Raw genomic sequence first — 24,433 nt, 5'->3', positions numbered from 1 at the left:
TTCTTCCACTCTCCATTAGAATTAATCAAAATCTGGATGATCGTCATTCCTATACAAAATAAGCAATAAAGATGTCATAAAAATTAAATGATTTAACATATAATCGGATGACATAACATATCAAAGTGGGCGACTGAAAACATAATTGAGCGACTGAAAATAAAATTAGGCGACTGAACCCAATGTTTGGGCGACCAAACAATTAAGAATGAAATATATGAAAAATTATATTTACAATATATATATTGTAATAAAAACCAGTAAATCAACAAAAAAAAAAATTGAGATGACATTAGAACTTGCACTTAATTTAAAATCTTTGACAATGTTGAGAAAAACTGAAACTTTTTTAGGAAAACAAATTACTACAATATTCTCTTGCTTAATGTAGAGGAAGAAAAAAAATCGAAGAGAAGACCAATGAGTAAAAGATGAATCGTTGTGAGAAGGATGAGAAGAATGGAGGTAACAAGAACCTATTTCTTTTCTCTCCTTTTTTGTTTTGTAGGTTTCTTTTGTTTTTTAATTAACTATTTATTTTTTTAAGTGGATGTTATTTATCAAATTTTGAATTCTAAAAGATTAATATTTAAAATTAAATTTTTCTTAAGGTTAGATTTTAAAGTGACCCGGAGAAATGGGAGAAGAGAAAATGCCTCAATTTCTCAAACAAATAATCCAAAAATTGACTTCACCTGTATAATTATCTTATGGACAAAATTATCCACAATAAATTATTTTCGTGATAAAATCTCTATTTACCTCATTCATATTTTATCTCAATATTTTGTAGGATATAGAAAATGTTATTCAATTTTTTTATCAAACACATAAAATTACTAATGGAGATACAAAATTTTGTTTTACCAAAATTTTATCAAATGTTGGGATAAGATTTAAATTTACATATATTAAAATAAATAACAGAGTAAATTGAAAATAAATCTCCAAACTTAAGCATAAATTTATTTTTAACTCCATAACATACATAAAATTTTGTTCAAACTACCTACAATGCTTTCATATATTTTGTTAATTTTATTGATTGATTTATCAGTCCAAAAATAGTATCAAAGTCGAGGTTTATTTCGAAATTATTATTACTATGTAATTAAGTTTTTGAGAAAGTGATTTTTCTCAAATAATATGGGTCCGAACACATGTTCAAGATTAATTACATGACTTGTTACAATACTTTGGAATATTTGAAACAAAAATATCTAATCAATGTTACATATCAAGAGCAAAAGGAACTTATCAAATCCAAAGGTAAAATTATGATTTAGTGTAATAAGTTCCTCGAAATAGTACCGAATTCCTCTAAATTCTCCCGATATCTTAAAGAAATCCAAAAGACTGTAGAGAATTATGGTAGTACGTTGTATTATGGACCACAAAAGATGGAAAAAATTTTGAAAGACAAGAATAAATTTTTATAATACTAAATGATATTCAAACAAAAATCCAAATTCTAGAACAAGTACGTTCTTGTAAAAAAAAACTCCGGTAGGAAGGTTACAACTATCTTTTGGTACTGAACTTTTACTATATCAAAGAAGGAAGGTCAAGATGATGCCAAAACATTTAATCGACAAAAAAAAAGTTCAATCTAATTAAAAATATCTCAGAACAGAAATTAATTTGATGACAACTTTAGAAAAGATTGGTCTCGATGATCTCCAAGACCTTGCAGAATTTTTTTCAAATCTAAAGGTCGTAGATCCGAAGATGAACACAGCTATGGGTGAACCACCTTCAATAACATGGTCATCTTCTCAGTGAAAAGTATGAGATCTCATAATACATATATGAGAGGACCCCAAACAGATTTTCATGTTAGTGGAGAAGCACACCCAGTGGAAACCAGGTCAAAGAGAAGTCAAATTCTCTTGCACCAATACCCTATAGGAAAACTGTTTTAGAACCTATACATCTTTATAAAGTTATGCTTAACTTTGATGTACTAGACTTCAAAATTAGAGAAGATCTCATAGATGATTGGACGTCGACTATGAGCATCGCAGCAGGAACACTTGATCTCAACAGAGAATGATTCATTAAACTTTTAGAAATGAGTCATATGATATCAGTTAAAATTATATGGAATATGACTTCGGTAGAAACCAAAGAGTCAGTCTTAGCCGGAAGAATGGTTACCCTATTTAAATCATGATTTATAGGGATAAACTATTTTAACAGTCAAAACACGAAAAAAAAAAAGAAATATACTCAAGCTATGTAAGTCTTGAATTACATGACATCTGTTTAGTGGATGAATATATTATGTTATTCACTAAATATATATGGAATTCAAGGGTTAAAGAGAAATATAGCAAATCAATTTTTCTTCGCCAAAATGTCAAGTCCCTGGAGAGAAATGTTAATTAGGAAATATGTCTCTGACAATCCAGATACTTTAACATGAATAGTTCTTTTCTCAAAGAAAAATTGACAGAATAGTGTTATATGACAGCATTACAACAAAATTACAAACGATTAAGAAGTATTAATAAGCATACTTATTTAGGTTGTGAAGAAAATGATATGTGTTGTTTACTAGTAACACAATGCTCACAAAAAAGTAGTGACACTTTTGTAAGTCCCAATAGTAGCTTCGGTTCTGAGAGAATTTTCAAACCTCATTCTGAAATATGTCCGAGCTTTCTATTCCATAACATTGTTATTCTCCTGAACCAATCGATTCAACCTCTAGTTCCGCATCTTTGTGTGATTCTCCCAAAAATATATACAGATTTGCAGCAAATTTTTTCATCTTTTTTTAACCACAAGAGTCTTTCACAATTTTCATAATCTCGTTCTCGATATGGGTTTTGCACCCAATATCATTTAATCGCCCCAAGGAGAAAAGATTCTTCGTCAGCCCCTTCACATATCATACATCATGTATGGTGCGAATGATGCCATCAAGCATTTTTATTTTGATGCTACCGGCCCCAACGATTTCCAATGCCTGATCATTTCCAATGAATACAGATCGTCCTGAAATTTCATACTAATCGAACCATTCTCTCCAAACGTCATGTGCCACGTCGCTCTTGAATCCATAATCTATGTGTCAAAAAATGTGTGTTTGCCTTATACAATTGTTGTTGTTTCGCTGAATAATATTTCACCACCACCTGAATTACTTGCCACATTTCCTTGAGAACCATTCTTGATACTCGTATACTTTTTCTTAAAGTGCATTTTACTGCCATATTTAAAGCATCAAATATTTTTTTCTTACTTTTTGACTTTGATCTACCTCGCCTTTGGCTCTCACTGGAGTCACGGTCCATAAATCTCCCTCTTATTATCGGTAAAGCATCTGCCTGCTTCGAAGTTACCAACCTATTTTCTTTATTCTTGCGTTAACTTTCTTCTCCAAGAACCGCATTTAGACATCGTCGAAGTTTAAAAAGTCTATGAGGTTGTTGTTGGTTAAATTGATGATAAGTTGATTATATGAGTCTGGTAAACTTTGAAGTAGAAGCTCTAAACTTTTTTTTCCTCTATTTTATTACCCATAGAGGCGAGTTGGACAAATAGAATATTTAGAGTATTGATATGATCGGTCATTGATGAGGATTCCGTCATCTGAAGAGTATAAAACATTCTCTTTAGGAAATGTTAATGTGTAGTGACTGGACATCGTATATCTTTGTCAGAGTATGAGATATATTTTTTCCGCATTTATATCAGAGATAATTGACAGTACTTCGTTTACTATAGCCAAGTGTAAATTGGCAACAACATTATCATTCATCTCATTCCACTTTCCATCATCCGTCATTTCCCTCGGTCTATCTCCAATAGCAGTCAAGAAATTCTGATTTCCTAAATATGCTTGTATCTTTAGTTTTTACAACATAAAATTGCTCTGATTGAACTTTGTTATCTCGTACTTTCCGCCATTATGTCTATAACAATTTAGTAGACTGAAAAAAATAATCTCTCCTTAATAAAAAAATATCAAAAAAATATTTTTTGATGTGTAAGATCAGTTTAGGCTGTAAACACAAAGCATACTCAGAATTTTAAATCAAGGTTCTGATACCACTTGTTAGTCCTACTACGACATCTTGAGATATAAATATGAAAACAAATAACAAAATTGGACACTGAGATTTACATAGAAAATCCCTAAAAATTATTAAAATAAAAATTACGGGTAAGATGAAAAGAATTCCACCATAATATTTTATGGTGTACAACCACTCATTGTGTTTCCAAACAGAACACACACTCTCTTAATACAGGAAAACAAAACATCTCACAAATATTGTAGAACAACTGATATGATCAGTTGAGGGATAATCATTGAGCTACAATAGCTCGATTCTTGAAATATTGAATACCAATGATTTCAATCGAGTTTTTTTTTTTGAAACCACAGCGGAAAACACTCAAAATAATCCTTTGTAGAAACTGATTAAATATTTTGTAAAATATTTAAAAGATATGCAAGTTAAATGAGTAAAAACATCTTGTTTGAAGCATTTTATCAAACACTTGATATGCAATATCTTGGTATTTGAAATACACATAAAATACTTCGACAATGTATCTTAAAAAAAGTAGCGAGTAAATAATTGCAATAAATAAATAGGCACGAATTTGCTTATGGATGCTGGAGATTAACAACTCTTACGTTGTCCTTTCTTCCCATTGAGAAGAATCCACTAGAAGACTTTTATTTATATAACTCATTGTACAAAACCATTTCAATTTAGGACTTATCTCTTGCCTAATTGAAACTCCTTGCACACTCTGGATTGTAGGCCGCAACATCACAATCCGCATAATGTTTAACAACTCTTATAGCAAGACTACGTACACAACTTTTAAAGTCTTTGTGTGAAAACTCACTCAACTAAACTTTGAAGTTCAATTATCATTTATGTGTGTGATTGATTGTATGTGGGGATTTAATCATTTACAGTGTCTTTATCTCTCAAATGTATCCTCACACATTGCTCTCATTCTAGCTAATTTCTTCATGTTAGATGTTCATGTTTTGAATCTCCTTCCAAAGCTTGTATTTGATATTCAAAATGTTGCATTTATATGCTCCAAGAATGATATGTACGTTAGACACAAGAATATGGTCGTATGGAAAGTTTCCGTACTATTTTTGATATTGAAATGGTCATTTCCGCGTTGTTGGCCACTTTTCCAGAGCCAAGCTGATTTTGACGTTTGTATCAAGTTTTGCTCATCCGATCAACTGAACCTGCTCAACGGATCATTTAGTTTTGCTCATCTGTTCAATGGTTTTGACAGTTTATCATTTGCATTAACGAGCTGTGAGATATCATTAAAACATTGAAGCTTACCATATTTTCAGTTTGGCTAAATTTGAGTTCCAGTTTCCAACTTGAGCTAGCAACTACATACTTGAGTAATTATGTTAGTAATACAATAACAAGTTTTTTATTATCAAAATCAAGATTGTTTGTGTTTCTCAACCAAATAACAATGCACTCAAATAAAAATGTATTGAGATGAGAGAAGAACTTGAGAATATGATGACATGAAATGAGAGGAAGGAACTCTATATTGTGAAACATGTTTCACATGAATTGAAATACATTTCCTTTATCATCTTTCCCCTAGCTGCTTTTCCTCAAACCACTCATTAATTTCGACACTCGTTAATTGACCACAAATGGTATGTGCAAAGATGGACAAATTAATGGTGCTTTTAAGCTCTTTGAGGAGCTCCGACTCTAGGGGCATTCCCCAGACTCGATCAGTTACGTATGCCACACTCAATATGGATGGTCAAGTAGACGCGCTTAAGCTCTTTCAACAAACGACTCATGACTTGGTCCTGCATGAGGAATAAGATTACTGTTGCTAATGATCTTTGGTTGAAGTACCAAGGAGTTTAGGGGAAGATGAATCCTTGAAATTGGTTGAGGAATGTTTGTGAAAGGAGAGTATGAGATTACTGTAAGACGCTCGATGAAAAATAATGATAAGAAAGATTCCAGGTTACCCATTCAATGAAAATTGCTAACCTCTACCTGCCTAAGCCTAAAAGCATATAATCATCTATTTATTGTCAATATCCCATTTCCAAGCAAGCATCGATCTCCTCTTCTGTTCACCATATTTAGACTAAGACTACCCTCCTTTCCACCACCACTGCCAGATTGGACGTTGGTTCTATTCTAAAGCTCGTTTCCACGGTAGTCTATAGCGATGCTAACAGACGCACGTACAATCTTGTCTTTATGGCCACTCTAAAGAACTCAAACATTCCTGAATGATTATTTTTATTTTATTTCTTTTATTTATACTAGTAAGAAGCACGTGCGATGCACGTAAATATTAATTATTTAATAAAATTTAAAATTGGATTATAAAAAAAATAATTTGAATCATTTTTTTATTTATCTCGGTTTAGTCTTTTGTCATATTAGACGAATAAATTAATTAAAAACTATATATGAGTTATATTTTATTCTTGAAGTGATATAAATTACTACAATCAATGTATATTTTAGTGACAATTCATTAGCATTTGTTAAACTATTAATTATATATTATGTGGAATAATTAGGCTACTAATTAATTATATATTAGGTGGAATAAGTAAAAAAATTTGATATTTCAATTTTACACTTACAAAAATTAGAAATTTACATATGTATCTTTATTGAATTTTTAGATTTGTATTGATGAGGAAGTCATTTTTATCTTTTGACAATTGGAAAACATGGCCAATAATCTACACTTTTGTAGGTATATAAATAAAAAAATATTTTAGTATCAAACATATATTCATTTTTAATTCATAGATTTCCTATAAATTGTGTAGAAAATTTCCATGCAATTAATCTAACGACATACAATTTAAGGGGATAGTAGAAAATTTACAATGAAAAACTTTGTTATTCTTTTTACACTTTTATAAGTATAATAATTAAATATATATTCTTTTAATATTTTTAATGAATTTTTTTTAAAAATTAAAAAATCTGTTCTTTTAATATTTTTTCTAAGAATTATGTATCAAGAAAATGTTATTTCTCTAATATATTTTTATTATCAAATATCTATTTAATTTGTATGTAACATTATTTTTAAAATTTCTTATGTTGCAATTTTCTATGAAAAATAAAAACACTATTATGATCTCATGTATTTAATGACTGTGTAAAAAATTTCACACAATTTATGGGAATAGTAGAAAATTTAAAATGAAAAACATTGTTATTCTTTGCAATTAATCTTATAACACACAATTTATGGGAATAGTAGAAAATTTACAATGAAAAATTTTATTATTCTTTTTACACTTTTACAAGTATAATAGTTAAATATATATTCTTTTAATATTTTTTTTTATGAAAAATATGTTTTTTTATTAAAAAATATATTTTTTAAATATTTTTTTAAGAATTATGTATGAATAAAATATTATTTTTCTAATTTATTTTTTATTATCAAATATCTATTCAATTTCTATGTAACATTTTTTCAAAATTTCTTATTTTAAAATTTTCTATTAGAAAAATAAAAACACTATGATCATCATATGTGTTGAATGAGTTCAAAAAATAAATGCATTAATTAAATAAATAATCAATAATTACAAATTCAACATCCAAATTTGTCCCTAAATTTTATATATTTTTTGCACCAATGCCCATGCAATTAATACAAACAATGCATATTTAAATAAATAATCAATACATTACAAATTCAATATTTCAAATTTGTCCCTAAATTTTAACAAAAATCTATTTTTTAATATTTTTTCTAAGAATTATGTATGAAGAAAATATTATTTCTCTAATGTATTTTTTATGATCAAATATCTATTGAATTTCTATGTAATATTATTTTCAAAATTTCATATTTTACAATTTTCTATTAAAAAATAAAAATACTATGATCCTCATGTGTTTAATGAGTTAAAAAAAATAAATGCATCAATTAAATAAATAATCAATACATTACAAATTCAATATCCCAAATTTGTCCCTAAATTTTATAGATTTTTTCACCAATGCCCATGCAATTAATACAAATAATGCATAGTTAAATAAATAATCAATACATTACAAATTCAATATCTTTGTCCCTAAATTTTATATATTTTTTCCACCAATGTCCTCCCAAATTTGTCCCTAAATTTTATATATTTTTTTCCATCAATGTCCATGCAATTAATATAAACAATGCATAGTTTTTGGGTAATATAGTAAAATCACAATGCAAAAACTTTGCCCCTCATCCATACTTTTATAGGTACTAGCAAGAAGCACGTGCGATACACGTAAATATTAATTATTTAATAAAAATTAAAATTTGATTTTTTTAAAAAATAGTTTGAATCAATTTTTTTATTTATATTGGTTTAGTCTTTTGTTATATTAGATGAATAAATTAATTAAGAATTTATATACCTTACTTTTAAAATTGTTTCTCAAATTAAAATTCAAGCTGTTGATTTTATGTTATATAATAAATTATAATGAGCATAATATATAGAACGAATTGAAATGAAACAAATTTTGTATATATATATATATATATATATCACCACATATAAGGTATAATGAACTAAAAATCAATCAAATTATGGATTTTATCAATGCATAAATCATAATTTATATAAGTGAAACACACTAAGGACAAATAATTATCAATTAAGGTAATAGATACATTACAATAAGGCTCTAAAGTCAATTAATCATTAGTAATGATGATGCATTTATTTCTTATTATTTTTTGAAAACAATCTCCTCTATGCACACTTTTATTGATATAGATTTGAAAAGAAGACAATATCAACCGTAAAATCCAAGGAAGCAAATCATTAATTATTAGCTCCTACAATTAAATTAAGTATCCTTAATTATTGTAATGGCAGTGATTGTCCACATATATATGGTAGATATGACAACTTTAAAATAAAATATAATGTTATTGTGTGTTTGTATAATCAATTTTTTATATATAAATACTATTGAATATTTGTAATAACTGATTGCACGCAAGATCAAATTATTATATCATTTAAGTTTCTTTCATCAATCATTACGATAATAAACAACAATGGATCCGTGTTGCATATTCATCCATACGCGAAACTGGGAAATGCAACACAATTTCGAGGGTGAGAAGATTCACCATTAGAGAAAAGGGAAAGGAGCACAGATAAAACCATAAAACTCCAAAGACTTTCACCATTACATCAAAATATCATTTGAATTCATGACACATTTAACCATCCTAATGTAAATAAGTATAGATGATGAAACACGACATTTTCAAGATTCACATACCAACAAATACTTACTAACCAAATCAAAGAATTTCATCTGCCTCTACACACCATGGAAACTTAATCGCCCGCATTTTTCATCTGCCTCTAAACACCATGGAACCTTAATCGCCCGCATTTTTCTGGGAAACAGATACCAACACTATCAAGGCAGATGGTGAAAATTTAAAATCACGATCCACGCAGGTTGACCCATAAGAGTAGTTTGCTCTGGAAATATATAAGCCAAACAAAACAAAGATATGCAGAGTTGCCAAGGAAAAGGCATTTCATTTCGGAGCTGGTCGAATCCTAGAAGAGATCCACTTTCCTTTTCAGCATGTCTTGCTTCCATTTGGGCAACTTATAGAATGCATCTTTTGTCATTTCAAACACATATTGGAATTCTCCGTCAGAAAGATAAGCCTGTAAATGTCAATATTATTAGAATTTGATGTATCGATCCGTATAGTTTTAAGGGTTGTGAGAGTATCCCATCTTTTAAGGAACACTTATTACTACTTCATAAACTAAAGTGCCATCAACCATTAACATCGGGGAAGACAAAAGTTGACTGCATAACAATTAACTGAAATTGGAAAAGTTCCAAGAAACAAACCTCTCTCCGCTTATAATCGATACCTATAACAGGATCGTCTGATTTCGCCTTCAACCGTTCATAACTAAATGTACTTCGACCAGTTTCACATGCATTCTCATCTTGATCGGCATCTGGTTTTGACCCTGATTCCCCTCCAATAGACTCTATGATGGGCTCAGATGTCTCAGTTTCCTTGACTTCCAAAACTTCTTTACAATCTTCGGTCTCTGCAGAGTCTTCACTTTTCGATGAAGCTGGAAGCAAGCATAGTCACAGTTCTGGGTCAAAAAACTAATTAAAATTGGATTAGAGAATATACGTCAACCTTGGATTAGCCAATCCTCCACCTTGATAGCAGGACAAGTTTGTACTGATTTTGTAAGTTGCATCAATGAACTTCTTTCGCAATTTTATTCAACTATTTCATTCTCACAATATTAAAGACAGATGCATGGTGTTGCTAACAGAACCCAATACATCAGTTATCAACGTCATGCCCTTAGCCTATGGCATACCCTTTTCCCATACCCAAAGGCTAAGAGCATGACGAAACACACATTTAGCTATTGTTCCATAACATGATTTATGTGTCTAAGCATCTATGGCTTTACCAAAAGCTGATGATAACCATAGAACTCAAATATTTGAAACCGTAGAACAGTTCACATGCCAAGTATTTTGATACAAAGTTTCAGAGGATTTTCACCATTATATGGGGGGAATGGGGAAGGGGAGGGGACAGGGTATTATCATAATACCATGCTGGCTGGCTTCTACAGGTGGACTTCTACTGGGGCAGGCAGGAGAGACATCAGGGGATTTTTTCGTTTCAGCAGTCAGAACGGATGACAAAGCAGCAACGGCAGCTGCTCTCTGTGATCCTTGACCAATTCCTCCCAGCATTGAGGCCGAACTAGCTTTTGGAGATGAAGTTGATTTAAATGCAGAGTTCAAAGCAGCTAAAGCTGAAGCTCTTCGAGTTGGTCCACCTTGATTAGAACCATTGGGTTTCTCCTGATTTTAAATGAACAATGAGCACAAAACAGAAAAGAGAAAAGCTCGAGCTAAAGTAAATTTTATATAAGTATACCGCCGCGGCATGACCAGCACCAAAGAGGAACATGATCTTCTTTTGGAATGAGTTTCCATGTGTCTGTTCAGCAAAAAGAACATCTAACATTTGTTACATAGGGACGTCACATAATCATTCACGTCAACATGAGAAACTGAGATGAGATAAGAATGTCACTGCCTTACAGCCGAAAAAAACAAAGGAAAATTTTCAAGCACATCCCTATCTCATTCGGTAGATTGTTAATTACTTATATCTAACGAAAATCAGGTAATTTATAACCCCATTGTCCTGGTAATATATAGCCCTATAGACTAGTCGGCTTCTCTAAAAGAAAGAATAAATACTTCAACTGTGTTAAAGCTAGCACCATTTCTCCCTATCAATGCACTCAACATGACATGATATCCATCAAAGATATAGGAATCACTTAATTCAAAATAAATGTGCAACAATCATCTCATAGACAAGGACATATATAAAGAGCAAATGAATAGATGTGACATACACTAGCTTTTGCAGGATCCCACGAAAAAAATGCGGTGAAGAAACATGGCTCATTTCCTTCCACAACTTTGTAAAGTGGAACATATGGCGACAACCCCTCCAATGAAGAAGCCATCTCAATATATTTCTGCATTAAGATTCAGATGTCAATAGAGCACCAATAGATAAAACACTCCAGTAACTGAAAATCGAGATATTAATTACCTGTCCGATTTCAAATGCATTTTGCTTCTCTTCAGGGTCCGCTGACTGACCGACCCAAACAAACACTTCAGCATGTGTGTCAAGTATTAATATATCCTCTGTTAAAAGGTCATCTTGAGAGAAGTTGTATACTTCTTCGACCTGGCATACAAAATAATTATAGTATTGCATGCTCTACTAATCATGAACAGCACACATAAAAACTAAAATTTACTTTCAGAGGTAAATTTTCCTGGAAGTCAACATGGCAGCATGGGCATCACAAAAAATGTGAGCAAAAACAAGCCAAAAGTTAGTACTCAAGATTTCAGCACAAGAAAACTCAGTTACAAGAGAATACAAAATAATTATTCACATCATAGAAGAGTTCTCTACCCTTATTAGAAGACAACCAATACAAGTGGGGATCTCTCACAACGTCAGGAGATACTTTTTTGCTGGTGTAACTTTGTTTTCCTCCAACAGCAAACCAAAAGGATGAGCTCTCTGTCCTTTCTTTAGTGTGTTTGACAGCTGATCCCGGCGGAGATAACAAACATAGTGTAAAATAAATTCCCAAATTGTAACGCAGAAAAGCAGAAGATACCCCAGTCACAAATAACAAAATACCCCAAGACAAATAGTGCTTTTTATTTGCAACAAATGCAACCCGGTCAGTCTGAGAATAAGAATCATGTAGTTGGCTATGATTTTTTAAAAATGTCAAAAACAGATGAAGAGATACTATGTAAGAGGATATCGGGAAAGCCAGACTTGAATTCCTGTAACCAAACTCAAAACTCAAAACGAATCTCAAACCAAAGAATATCTCAACATATATTGATAGGTGCTCAAATTTCACATTTTTATTTCACGTCGATAAAGAAGCCTTACGCACTCCCATGCATTGAAGTCATTCTTTTTATTTAACTTGGTTTGGTTGTCCAAGCTGGATAATGATGTTGTATGCCGCAGTTCAATTTTCAAGAAGAAACCAAAGATAAAATGATTGTTTCTTATTTTGTCTACCTTCAGAAATTCTGCAACTTTGGCTGTGAACTGTTGCTGCTCAAAGGTGCTTTGATTGCTATGCCAACTGAAAAGTGAAGATCCAGATTGCAGCAGAAAACATTCATTCGAATTCAATGACGTTGCAACCTAAGAAGATAAAAGAATTTGATTTAAATTGACACAGTTGTAACTGATTTAGAACATTTAGTTATAGAACTAGGGGAAGTGTTAATCAAAGAAATGCCATAAAGGTTTAAAAGCATTAAGGACAAAGAAGTTGATGAACACACAGCTTGAACTTGAATGACTGCGTTGTTATGCAGAGAAGTTCCTGATATGCGGAAGAGAGCAACACCATCAGCAGTGTATGTTTCATCATTCGAACCTTTGTCAGCAATATAGTTCTTGTATGCAGAGCTCATTCCAACCTGGTGAAATGAGTAGCAATAATCAGGGTAAATTTCACTAATTCACTATCTTCGGTTTGCATATTCTATTTCTTTCCCGTATTAAGTATTGAAAGGAACCTTAAGGATCACCATAGGTTGAAAGATAGCAACAAACTGAGGCGACTCTTTCCCTTGAAATATTCGACCCTGGATAAGTACATTATTAGCTTTGTAACCTGCGTTGTCCAATGAGGAAATGATGAGGTGCTTTAATACCTGCACTGGTCTTCCCTTCAGTGAGTTATACATTGTGCTGGACAATTTAGCTCTAAGCTTTCGATTTCCCTGAATATCAAAACCAAGTTTTGTTGGTGATTGAATCATTAGGCTTGTTAAGAGCATGTTTAATTTTTATGATTCTCTATTAGAAATAGTTCTATTCAATGTGTAGCTCCCAACAGCGGATGGTACCTCCATGCTGTCTTTTCCAATCCAACAGCATAAGTAATAATCTTCCTTTCTTTCAGAAGAATGGTACATGTAGAGCACAATATAGCAATCCCCACTGTAGAATTTACCGATGTCTTCATTGGGCACAGGAATTTTTGCATTGCCATTGATGTGCCAAACCTGGAGGCATATAATGATGAAAATTCAACCAATTTGGTCTCAGAGCATCTAATATATAAACAAATACCAGATCAACAGGAAACCTAAGACAACATGTCACGCCCCGGGACGGGGGTTGGTTGACACCGGCGTTGCTCTCAAATTTACATTCGAAAACAACAAGCCTCAGAAGTACAAAATTCAGAAATCAGTCTTTTATTCATAATAATCATTGTCTGATACAAACTCAATGATAAATGTTTTACAGCGGAAATGTAAAACCAGAATATACAATGTCTGAACAGATGCAGCGGAAAATAAATTAGAACTAAGAACAACGATCTTCATCGCCAGCCCCAAAATTGAAGTTGCTCCTCTTCTTCTAACAACTCTTCATCGTTCTTATCTGAGATGAGTTTGGTGGGTGAGTGATATGATTGTCACTCAGTAAGCGGGGGCGGGAATAATTCCCAGTTTTCGAAATCATTTTCATACAGAAACAGTAATACGAATAATATACAGAAATTCTCATTTTCATAACAGAAATCAGTATTCAGTATTCGGAAATCAGTAATCAGTATTCAGAAATCAGGAATCAGAAGTTTAACAAGTAAGCACTGAGCACGTTCGTGAATTTCATGGCTAAACTGATATCAGTCCCTTATATGTTCTCTACTCTAAGGGGTGAGGCCAGTAATCAGTAATCAGTAATGTTCAGAATATATATTCCTACCATTAGTTCACTAAGTTTCAGTGCTTCAAAATAAGATATCAGAAATCAAGAATATACTTTTGCTTTAAAACAGAAATCATCAAACGAGTTTCAAGATATTTATACATAAGCCCACTTACAGTAATTTGCTAAAAGTGTTTCGGTTGAAGTCTGAAATCTGCTTCTTCTTGCTACTGGATTCAGCTGCTCGAAAATCAGCACTCTCTTAGCTCGAAAATTCAAGTGATAATCTCAAAATTTGTGTAACCCATTTCAGAGGTTTGAGAGTGTTATATATAGGCAAAATTCTGACTGTTAGCCTCCCAATTAATGGCCATAATCTTCCATTGACAATCTTTATTCCATTTTAAATGCTTCAGTTACAAGTCATGGCTGAATTAGTAATTGTCTGCTGAAATTTCGTGCTGCTGCTGCTGCTGGATTCTAATCTGCTGGAAAAATACCAGCTTCTGAAATATTAGCTTCTGCTGAAATTTGCTAGCTGATGCTACTGCTGGAATTTCAGTTTCTCACATCCCTCCCTCCTTATGAGAAGTTTCGTCCTCGAAACTTGGCTATGCATGATCTTCAAAGAGATAAGGGTATTGTTCTCGCATCTTTTCTTCCAACTCCCAAGTAGCTTCTCTTTCGGTGTGATTGGACAATTGTACTTTGACATATGGAATAGTTCGTCGCCTCAGTACTTGGTCTTTGATATCCACAATTTGAATCGGAATTTCTTCATATTTCAGCTCTTCATTTAGATTGCCCTCAACCAACAGCGGTCCAGCTTCAAGAATATGACTAGGATCGGAAATATATCTCCTCAGCTGCGAAACGTGGAATACATTGTGAATTCTTGACATGTCGGGTGGAAGTGCTAATCTATAAGCAAGTGTTCCCACTTTCTCAAGAATTTCAAATGGTCCGACGTATCTGGGATTCAGTTTCCCAGCCTTATTGAATCGGATTACACCCTTCATGGGTGACACTTTTACATATGCCTTTTCTCCAACTTCAAATTCCACGGGTCGTCTTTTCTGATCAGCCCAGCTTTTCTGTCGATCTTGTGCAGCTTTTAATCTCTCCTTGGTCAAAGCGACTTTATCCACTGTTTTTTGGATCATTTCGGGTCCAACAATGGCTTTTTCCCCTACCTCATCCCAATACAGTGGTGATCGACATTTTCGTCCATACACAGCTTCATATGGTGCCATTCCAATACTACTGTGGTAACTATTATTGTATGCGAATTCGATTAAGGGCAGATGTTCGCTCCAATTACCACTGAAGTCTAGAGCACAAGCTCTCAGCATATCCTCAAGAGTTTGAATTGTTCTCTCTGTTTGACCATCGGTCTGAGGATGATAGGCCGTACTAAGAGTAACCTTTGTCCCCATAGCTTGTTGAAAGCTCTTCCAAAATCGAGACGTAAACCTAGGATCTCTGTCTGATAGTATGCTAGCTGGGTACTCCATGTAATCACACGATCTCATTCATGTATAAGGTGGCTAGCTTGTCCAAATTATAATTCATGCGGACAGGTAAGAAATGCGCAGATTTTGTGAGTCTATCTACGACTACCCATATTCCGTCATGACCTTGTCTCGACTTTGGTAAACGAACTACAAAATCCATGGAAATATGTTCCCATTTCTATTCTGGGATTTCTAATGGTTGAAGAAGTCCACCAGGTCTTTGTTGCTCTGCCTTGACTTGCTGGCACACGTGACACTTAAAAACAAACATTGCCACGTCTTTCTTCATTCCATTCCACCAGAAATTTTTCTTCAAATCTCTGTACATCTTGGTACTGCCAGGATGTATTGAAAATTTTGACTTATATGCTTCAGACATTACTTCTTGTCGAAGATCATCAATGTCTGGTACGCACAATCGTCCTTTCATCCACAAGATTCCTTTGTTATCCGTCTCGAATTCTGGTGATTTCCCTTCTTTAGCTTGCTCTTTCAGCTTCACTAAAGCGAAATCTCTATCTTGACTCATTTTGATGGCCTCTCGAAGGCATGGTTGTGCTGAAAGTGACGCTAGGATTACTTTGTTCATATCCTTCCTACTCAAAGCATCGGCTACCTTATTTGTTTTGCCTGGGTGGTAGTTTATCGTCAAATCGTAGTCCTTCAAGAGTTCAATCCATTGTCTCTGTTTCATGTTTAACTTTTTCTGAGTGAACAAGTACTTGAGGCTTTGATGATCAGTGAAAATCTCACACTTAACACCATATAAATAGTGTCTCCAAATCTTTAGTGCGAACACCACTGCAGCTAATTCAAGGTCATGTGTTGGGTAATTCTGTTCATACGGCTTCAACTGTCTTGACGCGTATGGAATCACCCTTCCCTCTTGCATGAGTACACATCCTAAACCTCCTTTAGATGCATCACTGTAGATGGTGAAGTCCTTGCCTTCAGTTGGCAATACCAATACTGGCGTGGATGTAAGCTTCTTCTTCAAAGTCTCTAAGCTTTTCTCACAATCTTCACTCCATTGAAATTTAGAGTTCTTCTGTGTGAGTTTGGTGAGAGGTATTGCTATTGAAGAGAATCCTTCAACAAATTTTCGATAATAGCCTGCTAGTCCCAAGAAGCTTCGAATTTCTGTCACAGTCTTTGGTCTAGGCCAATCTGCGATTGATTCTATTTTCTTAGGATCCACAGATACTCCTGTTGCTGATATTATGTGCCCCAAGAATGTGACGCTCTCTAGCCAAAATTCGCATTTCTTGAACTTGGCGTAAATTTCCTTTTCTCTCAGCGTCTGGAGGGTGAGACGAAGATGTTCCTTGTGGTCTTCTTCGCTTGAAGAATATACTAGAATATCGTCGATGAATACCACAACAAACTTGTCAAGAAATGGCTTGAACACTCTGTTCATGAGATCCATGAATACTGCCGGAGCGTTTGTTAACCCGAACGGCATCACTGTGAACTCATAGTGTCCATACCTTGTTCTGAAGGCTGTCTTCGGAATATCGTCTGATTTGACCTTGAGTTGGTGATAGCCTGACCTTAAGTCGAGCTTGGAAAAGACCGTAGCTCCCTTGAGTTGGTCAAACAAGTCATCTATCCTTGGAAGTGGGTATTTATTCTTGATTGTGATCTTATTCAGTTCTCTGTAATCGATACACAATCTCATGCTTCTGTCCTTCTTTTTAACAAAGAGGACAGGAGCTCCCCACGGAGATGTGCTTGGCCGTATCTGCTTCTTATCCAACAATTCTTGAAGTTGCTCTTTGAGTTCCTTCAACTCTGCCGGAGCCATTCGGTATGGTGCCTTTGAGATTGGTGCAGCATTGGGTACTAAATTAATCTCAAATTCCACTTCGCGGTCGGGAAGTTCGCCAGGGAGTTCTTCAGGGAAGACATCCGGAAATTCTTGTACTATCGGAATCTCTTCTAGCCTACGCGTGGTTCCTTCTTTTACCTCGCCTAGCATAGCAAGGTAAACTTCTTCTCCACTTTTCATGGCTTTCCAAGTTTGAGAAGCAGAAAGAAGAGTCTTTCGATCTTTTGTCTTGCCATGAAATAAAAGTTTCTCTTGGTGTGGAGCTTGGATGGTTACCGTCTTTCCATGACAGTCCACTAAAGCATGATTCTTGGCTAACCAATCCATTCCAAGAATTACGTCGAATTCCACCATGTTTAGTTGGATTAGGTTTGCCTTGAAATTCTGATCTTCTATGAGAACACTAATATTCCGATATAGAGTGCGAGTTTCTAAAATTCGATTTGCAGGAGTTGCTACTCTATATGGTTCTTCTAAGTTATCTGGCTTAGCTCCTAACTTCTTGGCAAATCTCTTAGACAAGAATGAATGCGTAGCACCACAATCAAATAACACATAAGCAGGTATATTATTGATTAGAATGGTACCAGCTACGACATCATTCGAGTTGTCAGTATGATTGAATCCACAATTTTGGCACTTGACTCCCTCTTTGCTTGATGGAGAAGAAATGGTTCCTTTAACTGGATCACTGGTGGATTGGTTACTTGAAAGCCTAGCCCTCTTGAATTGTTGGCCTGGTTGGTATTTGCTTGACTGAGGACGTTTGAGTTTGTTCTCACCTTCACGCCTCTTAATGTCATTCTCAGCCCTGATGGCGGCTCCCATCAATTCATCAAAACTGTTGGGCTCGATAACGGCAAGGGCAGATTGAATACGGCTGTTCAATCCCTTCTTGAAGCGATGCATCTTCAAGGCCTCGTCTCCCATGATGGTTGGGGAGTAAGTTCCCAATGAGTGGAACTTAGATGAATACTCCACCATTGACATGTTTGGTTCTAGAACCAAGCTTTCAAATTCTGATAGCTTCTGCACTCGGACTGCTGTCGGGAAGTACTGCTTCAGAAATGCCTCTCGAAACCTTTGCCAAGTGATAGGTCCCGCCCTTACCATAGCTGGTGAGACTCCTTCCCACCATTTGGCTGCTTTATCCACAAGAAATGGTGTAATCACATCTACTCTGATCCCTTGTGGAACCTCAAGTAGTCGAAGATGATTCTCCACCTCTTTCATCCAATTTTGTCCAACCTCAGGATCAGAGCTTCCATCGAAGTTAGGGACTCTTGCTCTTCGGAGAGCCTCATAGTGATGTTTCGTCCAATTCTGAGCTGGAGGTGGTGGCGGTGGCTGATTAGCATTAGGGTTCACTAACCCTTGTAGCGTGGTTGCCACAATCGTGGCTATAGCCATCAAGTCCACCTGACTGAGGCCAACTGCTGGTGGTTGTTGTGGTGGTTGTTGTGCATCTTCTTCATTGCGGTTGTTGTTACGGTTGTTGTAACGAGGGTTGCGATTGTTTCTTACTGGTCTTCCGTCCATTTCCTACAAATACGAAAGTTCTAAGGTTGATGGCAAAATATGGACTCAAGAAAAGAAACACAATGATTGAGTAATTGCTCAAAATTTGGATATGAAACCAATGATTAAAAATAACTTTTATTGATTTCCCAAGAAAGTGCAATTACAACTGAACTTCGAAATGAAAACAGAAATGCAAATGGAACAAGTGTTATTACAAAGAACTACTACTGACGTTCTAATCTATCACTTCTCCCAAATCTAAATCCATAGGATCCTCTTCAACTTCTTCTTCTTCTTCGGGATCCTCCTCGGGTTCATCTTCATGGTTGGCTATTACTGCTTCTAGATGTTCAATATGACCATGCAGAACTGCATTCTGGTCACTAAGAACTTCCACAGTATCCTGCAGCTCTTGAATCTGAGCATCAGTCTGTGCACTATATTGGTTATGCTGGTGCACGAGTTGATGGTTTTGATCCTTAAGTACTTGGATCTTCTCAACCAAGGTATCACGTAATTCGATTAACTCTGCAACAGTCTCTTGGGAGGTTTCGAACTCCTCTTGAGCTTTTTCCTATTCCCCTCTTCTGCCTCATGCAGATAGTGAGCATATCTTTGAACATCACTTCTTAAGTGTTCTGCTCGACGCTCTAATTCATCCTTGTCCAGCTCTAGGCAGTAGTTATGTTCTTTTAGTTTCTGTAGCTTCCTCTCTAAGCTTTTAATGTAGCTATTCTGCTCAGCCATATCCTACATCCAAAACATGAGGGTAAAGGTTCAGAAATGATCTTCAAGAATACAGGTTAAGTTATAGACGAATACTGGAATGAACAAAATCAGTAAGCCAATAACATTCAGTAGTAGAAAATAGCCCAAAATTTTTCGGTCTCAGAATTGCGTGAAAAATTTACTAAAAATCGTTCACATCAAGAAAATGAATGGTACCAAGTTTGGTGTAAAAATGCTAAGCCATTTGGAAATGAAAATTTCTCAAAATTTCGAAAAGTTGGAAAATTTTACGGAAATGATGATATCACTATCTAAACGATGGATTTTGGGGTTCGTCGGCGGTGCTAGAATGATTGAATGTCTTAGGTTAGGTTCTCCTTGTCGAGAGCTTTCCAACGCCTACTTTTAATAGTAAAAATTCCTCCTGGATCAAAAGTTATGGCCGTTTGAAGTTTGCGCGAAAAACACCTCAACTTCCATGCCATTTGCAAGGCCTACTGCATTCGCTTGCTGGAATCCACTGTCTACTGCAATTATGATGCTACTGCAATCAGTCTGCTGCTTTTCCAGCATTGTCTGCTGCTTTCCAGCACTATTAGAACCAGTCTGCTGAATTCCGAGTCTACTGACCCAATCTTCTGCATTCAGATCTACTGGTTTCCTTCTGCTAGTTCTGGTTTTCGGCTACTGGTTTGATACTACTGGTTTCCATCTACTGGTTCTGGTTTCAGATCTACTGGTCTACTGCTTTGTTTCCCTACTGATTTTCCTAACTGTACGTATTCAGTCTATCATTTCAGTAGTCTATTACAGTAGCTTATTTTCAGTAGTCTATTCCCGAAATTTTCAGAACGTATTTTCAGAAGTCTATTAGAACTTATTACTTCTAGTTCATCCTCCCTAGATTATGAAACCCGGTTTCGCTCTGATACCACTTCAATGTCACGCCCCGGAACGGGGGTTGGTTGACACCGGCGTTGCTCTCAAATTTACATTCGAAAACAACAAGCATCAGAAGTACAAAATTCAGAAACCAGTCTTTTATTCATAATACTGAATACTCAATGTCTGATACAACTCAATTAATAATGATTACAAGTCATGGCTGAATTAGTAACTGTCTGCTGAAATTTCGTGCTGCTGCTGCTGAATTCTAATCTGCTGGAAAAATACCAGCTTCTGAAATATTAGCTTCTGCTGGAAAAATTCCATCTACTGGTTCTGGTTTCAGATCTACTGGTCTACTGCTTTGTTTCCCTACTGATTCTCCTAACTGTACGTATTCAGTCTATCATTTCAGTAGTCTATTACAGTAGCTTATTTTCAGTAGTCTATTCCCAAAATTTTCAGAACGTATTTTCAGAAGTCTATTAGAACTTATTACTTCTAGTTCATCCTCCCCAGATTATGAAACCCGGTTTCGCTCTGATACCACTTCAATGTCACGCCCCGGGATGGGGGTAGGTTGACACCGGCATTGCTCTCAAATTTACATTCGAAAACAACAAGCCTCAGAAGTACAAAATTCAGAAACCAGTCTTTTATTTATAATACTGAATACTCAATGTCTGATACAACTCAATTAATAATGTTTTACAGCGATCTTCATCCCCAGCCCCAAAACTGAAGTTGCTCCTCTTCTTCTAACAACTCTTCATCGTTCTTATCTGAGATGAGTTTGGTGGGTGAGTGATAAGATTGTCACTCAGTAAGCGGGGGTGGGAATAACTCTCAGTTTTCGAAATCATTTTCATACAGAAACAGTATAATACGAATAATATACAGAAATTCTCATTTTCATAACAGAAATCAGTATTCAGTATTCAGAAATCAGGAATCAGAAGTTTAACAAGTAAGCACTGAGCACGTTCGTGAATTTCATGGCTAAACTGATATCAGTCCCTTATATGTTCTCTCCTCTAAGGGGTGAGGCCAGTAATCAGTAATGTTCAGAATATATATTCCTACCATTAGTTCACTAAGTTTCAGTGCTTCAAAATCAGATATCAGAAATCAAGAATATACTTTTGCTTTAAAACAGAAATCATCAAACGGGTTTCAAGATATTTATACATAAGCCCACTTACAGTAATTTGCTAAAAGTGTTTCGGTTGAAGTCTGAAATCTGCTTCTTCTTGCTACTGGATTCTGCTGCTCGAAAATCAGCACTCTCTTAGCTCGAAAATTCAAGTGATAATCTCAAAATTTGTGTAACCCATTTCAGAGGTTTGAGAGTGTTATATATAGGCAAAATTCTGACCCAAACTCTGCCTTACGTAAAGTTGCCAGAGTACGATTAACCTCTGGATTTGAAATCACTGCTTATATACCCGTTGGCCTCTCAATTAATGGCCATAATCTGCCATTAACAATCTTTATTCCGTTTTAAATGCTTCAGTTACAAGTCATGGCTGAATTAGTAACTGTCTGCTGAAATTTCGTGCTGCTGCTGCTGGATTCTAATCTGCTGGAAAAATACCAGCTTCTGAAATATTAGCTTCTGCTGGAATTTTTAGCTTCTGCTGAAATTTGCTAGCTGCTGCTACTGCTGGAATTTCAGTTTCTCACACAACACATGGACCTCGGTCTTTCCACCTCCTTCAAGCAATGGAGGGACATCCTCGTTTACCGGAGCACTTTTACTTGTTCCCTTCATGGCAGCACCTTGCTGCTTCAACAAAGCTACAAAAATTGCATAGTATTTCACAACTTGCGGACATTCTCAGTATATGTCTAATACATGATATCGGACATACCAGCTACTTTTCCTCTTCCCTCCTCAGCTACGGGAAGTGCTGATCCTAATGGCCATGAATCAAATTTGGACTTGAATGAATGTGTCTCATGACCTTGGATAAGCCGGTATGTTTGTGTTGATTTTGGTCTATTTTGGAAAGACAAAAATTCTGGAACATCATTTCGCTCTTGAAATCTATATGAATCATGGAATATAGAGACATATATTAAGATTCTAACCTCTGCCACTTGAATTGCGATCTTTCTCTCATCAACTTGAGTAACACGACCAACCCAAACAAACACTTCAGCACCACAATCTAACAGATAGCATTTGTTATTTTCCAGAATTGACTTGGAAAGTTCACTGTCTACACTCTTGAGTTGACCATCAACAATGCTGCAAAGAAAGGAAGGACGCAAGTAGGAGTTACGTCAACTGAGACAAATTTAATAACATCACTCACTTGCACCAACTCATTTCAAAACAAAAAGGAAACAATTTCAAGAATAAAACAAGTTAGTTTATGACAAAAATTCAATCGTATTATATGCCACAGCAGTTTTCTCTTAGTACGATCCATGTGCTGGTGAACCTTAAAAAGTCAACATAACCTTAATCCGAGATCAAAACTCTTCCGATAAAGTTTATCCTTAACAATCACCACATAAGATCTTCAGCTGCAACCAAATGGATTCCAATTTCCAATAGTGTGGAATGCTATATACCTACAAAAGATAGGTGATTACCTCACCCACCTAATTCCCTTCAATAGTCCTTGGCAAAAAAGAAAGAAAAATCGAAAACTAGAGAGACATGGACTTATATCGACATAAATACATGCCGCTACTTCAGAGGCCAAACATAATATGATATTAAAACAATTACCTATAAAGCTGTGGAGAAGTCTTCTCGGAATAATATCAATCTCAGTAGAAACCTTTTTACCAATTGGAGCAAACCCACCAAAGAGAACCCAGAATTCACCAGAATCTGATTCAGCTTGTAAAATTTCCATCATCTGAAAGGGAGAATAATAGTTAGAGACAAACATATACAATTGCGTAACAATTGATCGAGCAAAACTTGTACTGTGGAATCCTTAATAAAAATATGGTTTTGTGTGCTCAAAAATAATCGCAAGTGCACGATGTCAAGTAATAGTATAATGTACGTGAGTACGAGTATCGTTCCACTGAAGACTGTATTTGACAATTATTATTTTCAGTTATTAAATCTTTAATAACGAAATTTGGATGATTGTTTATTACTACTATGCTCAAATAAACATGCAAATAAAAGATTCAGGAATTAAATAATGAGATATAATATCTAGAATGGTTGATTGAAATTCAATGAGAAATGAATTTGTTGGGAAAATCGGCTCACCTACCCCTCGTTAATTTATTAATTCATTCGATAGTGATTGTATGCTTCCGACAGGATTTCCGATTCAATTAAACACACTCTCTCGAGCTATGCCAAACCATAGTTGTGAAAAGCGTTCAGTGCGCTTGGCCTGAGAAATTCTGAGCGATCCAATTGCGCTTCAGCCCACTTTTGTTTTTTAAATTTTTTCCAAGTCAAAATTTAGCCCAAGTCCAGCTCCAAAGATAAGCCCAGCCCATTTATATGAAAATCCCTATCGTTACGTTGTCTCTCTGCTGAAGTCCACTGTTGCTTGTTGCCTTTGTGCGTGAGTCTTCTTTGCCTTTGCCTTGTCGCCGTCGCCGCCGACGATCCGCCGCTGCGCCGCCACCGCCGCTCATTTGCTAA

General features: G+C 35.0%; 1 pseudogene; it reads right to left on the bottom strand.

Annotated features, from left to right (window-relative positions):
- Positions 1–9,397: 9,397 nt before the first annotated feature.
- LOC142527817 (villin-3-like) overlaps positions 9,398–24,433 on the bottom strand; it is a 30,612-nt pseudogene continuing 15,576 nt past the window's right edge.

This window comes from Primulina tabacum, chromosome 15 (genome assembly GCF_025594145.1).
Source record: "Primulina tabacum isolate GXHZ01 chromosome 15, ASM2559414v2, whole genome shotgun sequence".
Taxonomy (NCBI): domain Eukaryota; kingdom Viridiplantae; phylum Streptophyta; class Magnoliopsida; order Lamiales; family Gesneriaceae; genus Primulina; species Primulina tabacum.
The sequence above is the reverse complement of the archived record's forward strand: the minus strand, read 5'-3'. Positions and strand labels throughout refer to the sequence as shown.